This window comes from Mesoplodon mirus, assembly GCF_964341445.2.
Source record: "Mesoplodon mirus genome assembly, chromosome: 18".
In the NCBI taxonomy this organism is placed as follows: Eukaryota; Metazoa; Chordata; class Mammalia; order Artiodactyla; family Ziphiidae; genus Mesoplodon; species Mesoplodon mirus.
The window spans coordinates 31,165,416-31,179,954 of record NC_138994.1 but is presented as its reverse complement, the minus strand read 5'-3'; positions in this window follow the sequence as shown (position 1 = coordinate 31,179,954).

Sequence of the window (14,539 nt, the reverse complement as noted above, 5' to 3'; positions counted from 1 at the left end):
CATTTCCTGATTGTGATGGTGGTACTGGGATTATGGAGGCGTGTCCTTGTTCTAAGGAAACACACACTAAAGTATCTAGTGCTAATGGGGCAGCCTGTCTGCAACTTACTGTTAAGGGCGCAAAATATATATTGACTGGGATTACATCGAATCTCTAAATAAATACGGAGTCACTGAACGTTTTTTCAAAAAGCCACCCAGCCAAGGGCCGGGGCAGGGATGAATAGGAGGGACAGGATCCACTCACGCTTCCCGCCCCCTCCACCGCCAACCCCCAAACGCTGCCTGCTGAAAGGGTGTGTGAAGCCCTGTGTTGTGGCCGCTTCGGAGCCCCCTCTTAGCTTTGGCTGCTCGTTGGCAGCATCCATGGACCCTTAAAAGTGCCAGTGTTTGGGTCCCAGCCCCAGAGACGCTAGTCCCAAGCATAGGGATTTTCAGGAGCTCCTGGGGATTCTTCCTGACAGCCAGAAGCTTCTTCAGCCTTTCCTTACCTGGCAGGCAGTTCTGCCAGCCCCTGACCTTGCCCCTCTTCCCCCAGCATGGGCCCAGGCAGAGGGTGAGGAGGAGGGACAGTGACCAGCCCCACCTGTCAATCCAGGGTGTACCCCTTTTGTCGGGGGCTGGAGGCTGAGCCTGGGGACCAGTGGAGAGGCTGGAGCCCCCATGTTCCCCCAGTGCTGGGGAGCGTGGGCAGGAAGGCCGGAGGGTGGTGGGGAGAGGGAGGGAGTCGTTGCTTAGGGGGTGAAGGGAGTCTCAGAGGGAGGTTGGGGCAGCCTCCTCAGCAAGCAGTGGGAAGGGGATGGGCTGCCTCCTGAGCTCTGTAAGGCCCCAACCCGCCTGGCCCTGCAGTGTGCGCACCCTTCGGAAATATTTTGAGTAATTAGCAAGGGAAAGCAGCAAGTTGGCGGGGGAATGCCAGGTTGCCCTGGAGCCAGCCTCCAGTGCAAGGAAAGAAAGGGGCTTCAGGAGAAAGGGGCCCGTGGAGGCTGGGCAGGATTGTGTAGGACAGTGCCCGTTTGTGTGTGTGTGTGTGTGTCTGTGCGCACGTGCACGTGAGTGCTGGGGGAAGGGGCTGTGCACCACAAGGGCGTGCTGGCGGGGCCAGGTGCGGGCTCGGGGGAGAGATGGGTTCCAGGCAAAGCTGGGGTGAGGGGGTGGAAAGGTGCCTGCTGAGTGTCACATATTTGCTGTGCCTCAGTTTCCCCATCAGAACTCTGGTACGTTGATTCCTCACAGGCTGGAGCTGTAGGGTCTAGGCACCCCGTCTTCCGTCTGCCCTGATGGCCTCCCTCAGCCCCAACCTGCATTGGAGGGAAGGCCCTGGGCGGGGTGAATGAACCCCAGGGTGGCAAGTGGGGCCCCAGGGGCTGGGGCCCTCTGACCTCACACCCTGTCCCTTCAGGAAGGGACCAAGGGAGGGAGGAGCTGGAGACAGGCCCAGGCGAGGACCGCAGGTGAGTCTGGGCAGGCCCTCAACTTGGGCGAGGTGGGGAACGTGAGCCGAGCCCTGGGCAAGAACGGCCTTTGTGAGTGAGTCCCCAGGGCCAGGGAGGGGGCTGTGCCTCCTTTGCCGCCTGCTCCTCGGGGCTGTGGGTACAGTCTCCCCATTGCACATAGAGAGGTGCCGAGGCCCTGGCTGCAGGGGACCCCCGAGGGCCGCCTCTCAGCCCCTTTCTCTCTGGGCACCCAGAGATCATGAGGAGTGCATCAGGGGACACTCTGCAGGCCTTTGGTGCCCCCCATCTTCCTCCCAGCCATTCCCCCTTGGGCCGTGGCCTCCCCAAAACTGGCCCATGCTTTTCCCCAGAGAAAGTTGCAAGCAGGTCCATTTTGAGACTTTTTAAAACTTTACTTTTAAAAATGTTTTTATTGTAAATCACTTTCTATGAAAAAGGTTAAATTGCCCGATGGGTTAGGAGAGGGGATGTGGGATGCAGCCCAGGGGGTTTATGGTGGAGCAAGACACTCCCCTGCAGGAGTGCAAGCAAGGGCAATGGGCCATCCCCCCATTCCTGGTCCCAGTGGTTCTAGCAAGCACTGCGTCCCTCCCAGTTAAGCCTCAGCTCTAGCTACACTCACTACATTAGTCTGTCTGTCCCCTTTCCCTCCGCAGCTTGGCTGCCCCAGCCCCGAAACCCCAGATCCCCATCTCCCCGCTGCTCTCAGCCTCAAGTTGGGCTCAAAGATTAGGGACACATACCCTCTGCCCCACCTCTAGGGATGAAGCCAGAAGATCCCAGAGGCCTTAGAAAATCTCCTGGCTCCACCCGGCACCCCGGCCTCCTTTCTGTCTCCTCTCTCTTCCCCCCTCCGCCTAGCTCCTCCTCACAGACTGCCAGGAGAGGCCTCTTGGGTGTTCATTTGCAGTCACCTAATCAGCATTGGTTGTACCTGGGAACTTGCTCTGGATAGAGACCTGGGGAGGAGAGCAGGAGAGAGAGAAGCTTGGAAGCTAAGGTGTTCTGGGGCGGGCCCTGTACTGATGTTTCCAGCTTGGCCAGGGCCCCTCCAAGCCGCAGCTCTCATAGTGCAGGGCCCTTAGCGTGTCTCTGGGGCAGGGAAGAAGTGGATCAATGAAACACTGTGTGTATGGGGGGCTGGGGAGCGGAGGCAGCAATTTGGGTCCTGGGCCCCAATTCTCAGCCTGCTGGACTAGAATCTGAGGATGGCCTGGGCTGGGGGCCGTGTGGCCTGGTGGGGTGAGCTGGCCCAGCCCCTGCCTGGGCGGTAGGGTGTCCATGGGCCTGCACTGGCGGGGAGGGGGGCAGTCTGGGCCCAGACTTCGGTGCTGTCTGGAGGTGGGGCAGGGCCTGGCTTCTTACAAGAAGGCGCCCAGGCTGGCCCAGTCATGCAGGTCAGAGGCCAGTGTGGCATCCCCGGCCTCAAAGAGGGGCTCGGGGGGCAGGGAGCTACGGGTGCTCTCGTCCCAGGGGTGCTCCAGGAAGGATGTGGCCAGGAAGGTCTCATCAAAGTCCAGGCTGTCGGTAGCCTGCTCCGCTGGAGGCCCCCAGGTAACAGGGCAGTCGATGTGGTGGCCATGGATGGTGAGGTCCACGTCCCCGTGTGAGGCAGGGCTCAGCGGCGGGATCAGCTCCGAGGTCTCCAGCGTGCCCAGCTCCCCGTCCAGCGTGCCAGCGTCCAAGATGGCCTCCCAGTCAAAGTTGCCCTTGAGGGGTTCCAGCTCACCCTGCTCCTCCTGGGTCAGCAGCAGGGGGCTGGAGGGCCGCGGGACCTTGGCCTCCTGCTTGGGCAGCGGCTGTTGACGCTTACGCCCCAGCCTGCCCTCGCCAGCACCCCAACCCGCCTCCCCAGTGGCCTCCTCGAACTCCCGCAGCAGCTGCTGGGCCTCGGTGCTCACGGTCAGTGGCCCGGCCCATGGGGCGGCGCTGGGCTCTGGCGCGGCCTGGCGGGCAAAGGCCGGGTGGATGTGGACTGGGGGCAGCCGCCGCTTCTTCAAGGCCCCACTCAGCAGCCGCTCGGCATACTGGGGGTCGATGCGCCAGAAGCCCCCCTTGCCTGGCTCGTCCTTCTCACGAGGCATCTTGATGAAGCCCTTGTTCAGGGACAGGTTGTGGCGGATGGAGTTCTGGACACAGGGAGGTAGGAGAGAAGGAAGACAGCTGGGAGAGTGGGTGGGGTCAGTGATGGGGGGCTCCTAGCGCCACTGCCAGTCCCACCACCACCTTCTCTCCGATGGGGGCAGGGGAGACAGAGGCGCTGCTCCGAGCGGGACGCTCTGGGACACCAGCCACGGGGCACCAGGAGCTGGGAGTGCTGTCGGGGGCTTTTGTTCCCTTTGGCCAGGATATCTGCCTGCTCGGTCATCCGAGCCCTGAGCCGCAGGGTGGCTCTCAGTGCCAGCCTGTCCTGCCCTCCCTCCCTTACCCCGCTGCTTGCGGCCTCTGGTCAAAGGCCTTGGCTCCCCCAGGTCCTGGACGGCCATCTCCCTCTGCCTGGGCCTGGCTGGCCTTCTCTGTTTGTGAAATGAGTGAGTGGGTGTGAGGGTGTGTGTCTGTGGGGGGGGGGATGAAGTGTGGGAGGATCTGATGACTTTCCTTGCTTCTAGAGCCGGCTGCTGGCCTGGGCCCTCACCCACCATGTCCCCCTCCTCCCACCCCAGGCTCTGAGGCCTCAGTTGATTATTACCCAGCCAAGAGCATAGCGCTCATTCCTGGGGCCTCTCAGGCTTGGGGTAGGGTGGGGGGTGGTGGAGGGTCTCTGCTTTCTCACCAAGGTTACAAATGGTACCTGCCCCAGGGTCAGGGCCCAAGCAATCGTGGAATAGCTGTGATCACAGGAACTCTGATCCTGTGACCTGTGCCACAGGGAAGGATCTGTGCATCCTCAGGGTCTCTGTCCCCACGTAGCCCCTGATCCTGATGGTCGAAGAGGCTCAGGGCCTTGAGGGCCCAGCCTGAATCACCATCCTGCCTTGTTCACGCCTGGGTGCACAGTCCAAACCACGCTGGGGCACAGGGGTCTGGGGCCTGGTGGTTGGGGCCGGCAGGTGAGTAGTGCCCCCTGGCAAGACTGGGAGGTTTACATGGTGGTCTGGGCCCCTTGGCTGCTCTGTGCCAGGTTCCGGACACTTGGAACATGAAGCCAGTGTGGGAGGAAAGAGCCCCTGTGGAAAGCACGTGGCTGAGGTAATTGTCCCCCCAGGGAGGTTGATGAGAAGAGGGGGAGGAGTGTAGGCAGGAAACTAGGGAGGGCTTGGGGTGGGGGCTGGCACAGCAGCTTTCGGAAGGCCCCGTAGCCCTTCCACTGGGACACAGATGGCCTTCACACCCTGCAGCACGCCCCTCTCCCCTCCCAGAGCCCCTCCAGCCAACTGAAAGCAGGCGGGATGCAGAGCCTGGCAGGAACGATGCTCTGCCTCCAGTCAGGCCCTGACAAACTGACCTTGAGGAGGGTAGTGTCAAGGAATTCCAGGACTTGGGACAAAAATGTGTCCCTCAGTCCATCAACCTACCCTGGGGGGCTGTGTCCACGCATAGTTCAGCCCTGGTCTTTGGGCTGAGCCTGCCGGACGAGTCACAAGTTCTTTCCACTTGAACCTCTATGTCGGCACCCCTGCAGCCCTCTGAACATCCTCCCTCCTCCATCTCTGAAGTCAAAGGGGCAGCAGTCCAAGCACTGGGCTCCCTTGAGGTCCTTCCTGGACGGCCTTCCTCTCTCGGGGCCCTGGCCATACCGCGCCTACTTGGCCTGCGGATCTGGGATGTGAGTCCAGTCCGCGCGGGCATGGGGAGGGAGGGAGGGAGTGCCTCCCTACCTGCCAGGTGGGATCAGCGTGGCGGAAGTAACAGAAGTTGTCCGTGATCCACTTGTAGATGGCCGACAGGGTGATCTTGGTGGCCTTGCTGGCCTGCATGGCCATGCAGATGAGCGTGGCATACGAGTAGGGCGGCTTCACGTGCGGGTTGGTGGCGTAGTCCACGTCGTCGGGAGGCGAGGCCTGCAGCCCCGAGGGGGCGCTCCGCGGCGTGCAGGAGGACGTGGGCTTGCCGGGTGTGTGCGGCTGCCCCAGGCAGGCGGGGTCCGCCGCCAGGGGAGACCCCGGCTCGGCCGAGCCTGCCAGCTCGTGGGAGCCGTGGGGGTCGGTGTCCCCCGAAGGCAGGGCGGGGAGCTCGGCGTTGAGAATGGAGAATTCCTGCAGCCACTGCAGGCTGGTCAGGCTGTCATTCAGGGCGTTGGACTCCTCCAGGCCGCCTTCCGGTCCGGCCTCCTCCGCTGCCCCTGCTCCCGAGACGTGTAGCCAGCTCTCCGCCATATCTGCGGCGACTCTCCGAGGGGGCTGTCAACATCCACGAGCCGAGCCGAGGGTGGCCGCCGAGCTCTCCGGCCCGCTGACTCCCGCGGCTTCAGTTACGCAGCCTCCCGGAAGCGGGCTTCCATCCCGCGATCCGTGGGTAGCCTCCTCCAAACGGAATGTGGTGCCTGCGGGGACCAGAGCGGGAACTGAGCCCTCTTTCCCCACCCCCGAGGGGAGAGTGTGGGCGAGGGGGGAGGCTCTTACTAAAATCCTTCCTGCAGCTGGGGAGGATCTTTTACTGCCAACGTCGGGGAAACAGAAGGTGTGCCCGGGAGTCCGACCCACACGGGGTTCGCCTCGCTCTTTTCCTCTTGGATCTTTTAGAGGAGACTTAATTAGCCCAACGAGGGAATAGTGTAGGGGCATGCGAGGCCACCCCTTTCTCCCTCAAAGCGGGGAATTAACCCCCCTCTCTCCGTCCACAACCAATGGAAATGGGGCGAGAGAGTCCAGGAGGGCAGTACGACGGGTCGGGGGGCGGGGGAGGTCGTCTGATCTTTGAAAAGGGATATTAGGATGGGGCTCAAGGGGAAGGAAGGAAACAATACAGAGAGTTATAAGGGGGCGGGAAGTGAGTGTCCCCCAAACGCCTCTGATGTCAGTCCCCGGGCCCACCACTTCCGTCGGGGACGGATGGGAGAGCGGGCTGGTACTGACGCCCTCCCTTCCCACGGCCTGCAGCCCTCCCCGTCCCTTACCTGGCTCAGAGCGCAGTCCGGGCCAAAGGAAGCTTCTCAAAGAAATTCCTCCCACCGCCCACCCTCACCGCGGCTCTCTGCTCCCAGCTCCAGGGCCCAGCCAGCAATCCTCGTCGCCACTCACGCCCGACGGCGCCTCTCTGAAAGCCAGCGGCCGGGGACCGGCACTCAGTAGCCGCTCGCAAGGCGTCTCCTGCTGCCGTGGCGACGCCCCGCCCATATAAACAGCTTCCGCTTCTGCCATTGGCCAGGGCATCTCCAAAGAGACCGCGGGCTCTTAACGGCTCTCTCACGCGGTAACTCTCTTCCAACTCCCTCCTGCCGCCCTCTCCCGCGCGCGACCCAGCCCCCTACCCGCCACCGCGTCCCGGCTCCGCGCATTTCCGCCCGAGGGCCCCGCGCAGGGCTCGGAGAGGCGCGCGGCTCGGCGCTCCCGCAGAGGCCCCGGGGCCCTTGGCGAGCAGTTCGCCGCGGGAACCGTCCTCCGCCCCACCCCCTTCCCATCTGGGCTGCTCAGAGGTGGCGACGGCTCCTGGGACACAGCCCGTGGCGCGGGGGCCAGGGCTGGGTGCATGCTTGGGGCTTTCCTTTCCTCTCCTCTGGGCTGCGAGTGGCCCTTCCTCACGTTTCTGCGGCCTGTCCCGGTCTCCCGACCGAGTGTCGTCTTGGTGCCCGCAAGCAGGTCTGACTCTCCGATGCCACCTGCCACTCAGGTCCGCAGAAACCGCAGCCCCGGTCGCAGGCACCCCAAGGCGGCTAGGGTAATCCAGTGTTCCCCGGTAAGCGCTCCCTCCCCGCCCCGTCCTCAGCAAGATTCCCAGAAGCTGACATTCCAGAGGCTTCTTCGGAAGTGCTCTCCCTCCTTTCCAGATAGCCGAGGAAACAGAGCCGCTGGGTGAAAGCCAGGAAAGCCGTGGACTTGCCAAATTCTTTGACTGGGGTCATTTGCCCCATTAATTTCACCAGCCTTTAAGTGACGGACTAACGGTGGACTGTGGTCCTTCCTCCTCCCCTCCCCCAGCCTCCCTCCAGTCACCAGCTTTCCTGCTCTTCAGTTATTGAGGAGCTGCAGTTGGAAGTTCTCTGGTTGAAGGGGGTGGGTGGAGGTGAGGGCTCCTTATCAGGCCTCTGGGCAGGAGCTGTGCCCGGGGGATGGTACACCAGCTCCCACCCAGAAACATGTCTTTCCCTCTACCCCTTGCCCTCTCTCACTCCTCCATGTCCAGCTTGTCTTGAGTCAAAGTTTTTTTTTTTTTCTTCCCAAGTATTTATTGTTTTTATTTTTATTTTATTTTTATTTTTTTATTAGTTTCTGCTTTATAACAAAGTGAATCAGTCATACATATACATCTGTTCCCACATCCCTTCCCTCAGGCATCTCCCTCCCTCCCACCCTCCCCATCCCACCCCTCCAGGCGGTCACAAAGCACCGAGCTGATCTCCCTGTGCTCTGCGGCTGCTTCCCACTATCTATCTACCTTACGTTTGGTAGTGTATATATGTCCATGCCTCTCTTTCGCTTTGTCACAACTTACCCTTCCCCCTCCCCATATCCTCAAGTCCATTCTCAAGTAGTTCTGTGTCTTTATTCCTGTTTTACCCCTAGGTTATTCATGACATTTTTTAAAATTCCATATATATGTGTTAGCATACGGTATTTGTCTTTCTCTTTCTGACTTACTTCACGGTGTATGACAGACTCTAGGTCTATCCACCTCATTACAAATAGCTCAGTTTCGTTTCTTTTTATGGCTGAGTAATATTCCATTGTATATATGTGCCACATCTTCTTTATCCATTCATCCGATGATGGACACTTAGGTTGCTTCCATCTCCGGGCTATTGTGAATAGAGCTGCAATGAACATTTTGGTACATGCCTCTTTTTGAATTATGGTTTTCTCAGGGTATATGCCTAGTAGTGGGATTGCTGGGTCATATGGTAGTTCGATTTTTAGTCTTTTAAGGAACCTCCATACTGTTCTCCATAGTGGCTGTACCAATTCACATTCCCACCAGCAGTGCAAGAGTGTTCCCTTTTCTCCACACCCTCTCCAGCATTTATTGTTTCTAGATTTCTTGATGATGGCCATTCTGACTGGTGTGAGATGATATCTCATTGTAGTTTTGATTTGCATTTCTCTAATGATTAATGATGCTGAGCATTCTTTCATGTGTTTGTTGGCAGTCTGTATATCTTCTTTGGAGAAATGCCTATTTAAGTCTTCTGCCCATTTTTGGATTGGGTTGTTTGTTTTTTTGCTATTGAGCTGCATGAGCTGTTTTTAAATTTTGGAGATTAATCCTTTGTCAGTTGCTTCATTTGCAAATATTTTCTCCCATTCTGAGGGTTGTCTTTTGGTCTTGTTTATGGTTTCCTTTGCTGTGCAAAAGCTTTGCAGTTTCATTAGGTCCCATTTGTTTATCTTTGTTTTTATTTCCATTTCTCTAGGAGGTGGGTCCAAAAGGATCTTGCTGTGATTTATGTCATAGAGTGTTCTGCCTATGTTTTCCTCTAAGAGTTTGATAGTTTCTGGCCTTACATTTAGGTCTTTAATCCATTTTGAGCTTATTTTTGTGTATGGTGTCAGGGAATGATCTAATCTCATACTTTTACATGTCCCTGTCCAGTTTTCCCAGCACCACTTATTGAAGAGGCTGTCCTTTCTCCACTGTACATTCCTGCCTCCTTGATCAAAGATAAGTTGACCATATGGGTGTGGGTTTATCTCTGGGCTTTCTATCCTGTTCCATTGATCTATCTTTCTGTTTTTGTGCCAGTAAAACACTGTCTTGCTTACTATAGCTTTGTAGTGTAGTCTGAAGTCAGGGAGCCTGATTCCTCCAGCTCCGTTTTTCGTTCTCAAGATTGCTTTGGCTATTCGGAGTCTTTTGTTTTTCCAAACAAAGTTTGAAATGTTTTGTTCTAGTTCTGTGAAAAATGCCAGCGGTACTTTGTTAGGGATTGCATTGAACCTGTAGATTGCTTTGGGTAGTAGAGTCATTTTCACAATATCGATTCTTCCAATCCAGGAGCATGGTATATCTCTCCATCTATTTGTATCATCTTTAATTTCTTTCATCAGTGTCTTATAATTTTCTGCATACAGGTCTTTTGTCTCCTTAGGTAGGTTTATTCCTAGGTATTTTATTCCTTTTGTTGCAATGGTAAATGGGGGTGTTTTCTTGATTTCACTTTCAGATTCTTCATCATTAGTGTACAGGAATGCCAGAGATTTCTGTGCATTAATTTTGTATCCTGCTACTTTTCCAAATTCATTGATTAGCTCTAGTAGTTTTCTGGTAGCATCTTTAGGATTCTCTATGTATAGTATCATGTCATCTGCAAACAGTGACAGCTTTACTTCTTCTTTTCCAATTTGGATTCCTTTTATTTCCTTTTCTTCTCTGATTGCTGTTGCTAAAACTTCCAAAACTAAGTTGAATAAGAGTGGTGAGAGTGGGCCACCTTGTCTTGTTCCTGATCTTAGTGGAAATGGTTTCAGTTTTTCACCATTGAGGACAATGTTGGCTGTGGGTTTGTCATTTATGGCCTTTATTATTTTGAGGAAAGTTCCCTCTATGCCTACTTTCTGCAGGGTTTTTATCATAAATGGGTGTTGAATTTTGTCGAAAGCTTTCTCTGCATCTATTGAGATGATCATATGGTTTTTCTCCTTCAATTTGTTAATATGGTGTATCACATTGATTGATTTGCGTATATTGAAGAATCCTTGCATTCCTGGCATAAACCCCACTTGAGCATGGTGTATGATCCTTTTAATGTGCTGTTGGATTCTGTTTGCTAGTATTTTGTTGAGGATTTTTGCATCTATGTTCATCAGTGATATTGGCCTGTAGTTTTCTTTCTTTGTGACATCCTTGCCTGGTTTTGGTATCAAGGTGATGGTGGCCTCGTAGAATGAGTTTGGGAGTGCTCCTCCCTCTGCTATATTTTGGAAGAGTTTGAGAAGGATAGGTGTTAGCTCTTCTCTAAATGTCTGATAGAATTCGCCTGTGAAGCCATCTGGTCCTGGGCTTCTGTTTGTTGGAAGATTTTTAATCACAGTTTCCATTTCAGTGCTTGTGATTGGTCTATTCATATTTTCTATTTCTTCCTGATTCAGTCTTGGCAGGTTGTGCATTTCTAAGAATTTGTCCATTTCTTCCAGGTTGTCCATTTTCTTGGCATAGAGTTTCTTGTAGTAATCTCTCATGATCTTCTATATTTCTGCAGTGTGAGTTGTTATTGAGTCAAAGTATTAAAAGCGTGCTGGAGAAAGTCGGACAGCAACTTTCACAAATAAGCCAACTGCGCAATTAATAGCTCTCCCTCCCTTGTGAACAGTTTTATTCATTTTTAAGAATCATGCAGCAGTCCATAAATATTGCATCCTTGACGTCCCCACTGTAGTGTGCCCATGAGTGTACTCCAGGGAGTGAGGGGTACACAGATGGCACAACAGTACACACATACTTACACACACTAGGTGTGCAGATCCTAAAGCACAGTGAGCAAGCAGCATGCCAAGGTCAGGTGAACAGGACACAAACTCTCCCCAGGTGAGATGGCTTAACGTGTGTGGATCCGTGCCCAGGAGATGCCCCAGCGTGGGCATGGCCTCTGGTGGGATGGGACTGGGGAGGAGAAGGAAAAAGGGCTCTGTGAGAAGGCTGGGATCACCACACCACCCGGAAGTGAGCTCATAGGTGAGCTCCGACCTGAGTGTGGCAGGAAGGAGCCCCAGGCCTCCGGTTAGTCTGTGTCCTTGTGTGAGAAACCAGGCCCCGTCATATTCTCTGTGGGTCAACTGCTAACAACATGACCATCTCCAGATGATGACTGGGGCGGCTGTCCTGTTCCCCGACCAGGCTCTGTGCCCTGTTCCCTGATCCCAGCCCTTTTGGATGGGATATTTCTGCTCGCCAAAGAGCTAAATGAGGGCAAAGAGGTGAGGGGATGGGGGAGAGAGCAGGAACTGTCTGAGAAACAGGAGTGAAGGGCCACTTCTCACCCGGGTATGTCTTGGTTATGGAACCAAGGCCTTGAGGAATCTCTCTGAGCCTCTTCCTGGGAGAAGACAGACCCTCCAGAAAGGGTGAAGGCAATGGCTTCCTCTTACGGTTCCTGGCCACTGTGGCAACTGTTTACCTGCATCTCCTTCATCTCAGGTAACACCACACTCTGAATACTACCTGCCGGGAGACGAGGTGGATCTGTATGCCACCACCGCAGGCTAAGGGAGCGCCCCCTTCCCTAGTGCTTCTGGGACTCAGACTTCAAGGAGATCAGGAAGTGTGGTTATTGCTCGAATCTTCAATATGAAAGGGGCTGTAAGAATGTTTCCGGGAAAGGAAGGACATTAAATGGGGCCTGAAACAGCAGAGCCCACTGCAGGATTTCAGAGCGGGTGGACACGGGAACTCAAGGCAGAAGCTGAGATTCAGGCTTGGCTCATGTAGTGTCTGTCAAGACCACAGGCCTCCCCCTGCCCACCCCCAGGGCAGGCTGTGAACCACAACTACCAGGCAGTGAGGGTCACCAGGCACCTGGTGGTGCAAAGCAGCCACACAGGAGGTGCAAAACATTCCCCAGCACTGGGCTCTCCTTGAGGCCTTGGGAAGGACCCTGAAAAGCTCTTCTAGGGCAACAATTCCAACTACTAATTCAGGCCATCATGGTGGGCATAGCCTAGGGCTCTGTCATATCTCAGCCTCACAAACTGTTGGATCCCACTTTGCTTCTCAATCTCATGCTCCACTAAATAACCACCTCTTCCAAAAGCCAGCAGACAATGCATCTATCAGAGAGCTATGAGGAATCCATTGATAACACTAGTGTTGAGGGACGAACAGCCAACAGCTTACGGTCTTGCTGTTTCAGGCTGTTATTTATATGCCCTACAGCAGAGTGAGGTGGGGTGCACATGTGATTTGAACAATATCTCTAAATCTCTGATGAGCCTATGGAAGGCAGTACCTCCGGCTCCCCCCATCAGGCTCAGCTGATCTGGAGGACAGGGGAGGAAAACCGGTGGGGTGGGGAGCCTCCCAGACCACCACTGACCCCAGCTCAGCCCTTCCCCCAACCTCCTTTGGGGTTCCTGGGCACCAAATGAGAACCACCGGTCCACCCCTCTCTCAGCTTCTTTCTTCAACTCTTTCAGAAAAGCGGGGTGGAGACGGGGGCAGCAGGGGTAAGAATGCCACCTGACAGGGCGGTAGTGATGAAACGTGATAATATACGACAGTCCCTAACAAGTGCCTGGTACATCGAGGGGGTCAAAAATGCCTTTGCAGTGTCACCTTAGGATGGAGCCCCAGGCCTTCCTGAGTGCACCTGATCATAAAGAACTCCCCGGTAGGTCATCATGTAACTGAGGGGTTCTCAGATTCAAGGCCTCCTTCCTAAGCAGACACACGAGGCATAGCCTCTGCTACCAGAAGCAAGAACTGTTTTCCCAACCAACCTTCTGGTGGTTGCCACTGCTTCTTGTCCTTGAGAGAGGAGCTCCTAATGCATTTTGAGGGAAACCCCACTTACAGTGCAATATGGCTTTCCCTTCTCACAGGAGTCATCCCCCAACGCCACCCCAAACTGCAGGTTTCAGATTGGTTATGATGTCCCAGAGACTAGAAAATGCTAGATGGGTGTTTGTAATGAAGTCACCCAAACTCTTGAGTCTTCTTGGTCTAACTCCTAAGGAGAAAAAAAAAAAAAAAGATACAAAAGAAATAACCAGTCTGTAGAGCACAGCTCCACCTGAAGATCAAGATACAGTGGAAACATTCCAGAGACTCTCTGCAAAGGGTCTCGTGAGCTGCAGTTCGAGTGGCTTTAGCCGACAAGGAGAAAAGAGGTTTCCAGTCCCTTCTGAGAGGGGAAGGATCACGGTTGCGGAAGAAGATGAGTCTGGGAGAAGGGTCAGGTGCCCTCAGCATCCAGCTTTCACGTGGGTCTAAAAAGTCTCCGTGTGTCTTGCTGAGGATGCCCAGGAGGTCAGTGGTGCCATGAGACCAGGATGGGATGTGAGAACGGGAGGAGAGCCCTGGTACAGGGGCTAAGGCTCTCAGATGGCCAAAGGATCCCACACGCAGAGCCTGTTCTCGGGGTCCTCCAGGCTGCCAGAAGATGGGCGTCTGCGCTGCGTGTTCCGACGACTGACCACGTTGTCGTCAGCCTGCCAGGCACCTGAGAAGAGGAAAGGAAGGTTACCGGACCTTTGGTTTGGTGCAGATGGTGTCTCTGGCAGGACAGTCCGGGAGTTTGGCACGAAAGCTGGCAAGATGCGCATTAGCTGGAACTCCCACAGGGTGCAAACCACAGCACGTGAAACTTGGGAGCAGTGGCGTCCACTGGGCGAGGGACAGTCATGGCCACTGTGGCCCACTGATGGAGGGACATGCAGGATGGTCCTTGTTTTGTGAGCTTGCCGTAGGATCCACCTTTGTATCTTTATTTGGTCTTGAAGTTTGCCTAAGTGTTACAGCGGACCAGGAAAAGAAACTGAGTCTGGCTGAGACTTTCACGAGAGCAGGAGGAGGTGAAGGGGAGGGAGAAGAGTGTGTTAATTTGGGCTCAGAGTTAGTGTTTGCTGTGGGGGCCAGGGTGGGGCAGGAAGGGACTGGCTGCCCAGCAGGGTGCCAGGGACCAAATGGCATGGCAGAGAACAGAGTGACAGCTGTTCCTCTCCTTCTGCACCCGAACAGCCCACCGAGAGTTGCTATCAGCTGGTGCCACCAACCCCAGGAGACATTAGCTCCAGAGCTTTGGGGTCCCCCGGGTACCATCCACGAAACTCATCATCTTCCCCCCTTGTCCTGCAGTTCCTGCACGAGAAGCACCCGCTGCCCATGCTGGAAACCCACTCTTGGTGCTTCTCTCTCCTTCATGCTCTGTATCCAATCCATCCTGACCTCCTGCTTGTTCAAGCTCTAGTAAGGTCTAAATCTGTAGTCAGAAAACCGGGATACAGCCCCAGCTTGTAACGTACTGACTGTGTGACCTTGGGCAGGTCACTGTACTT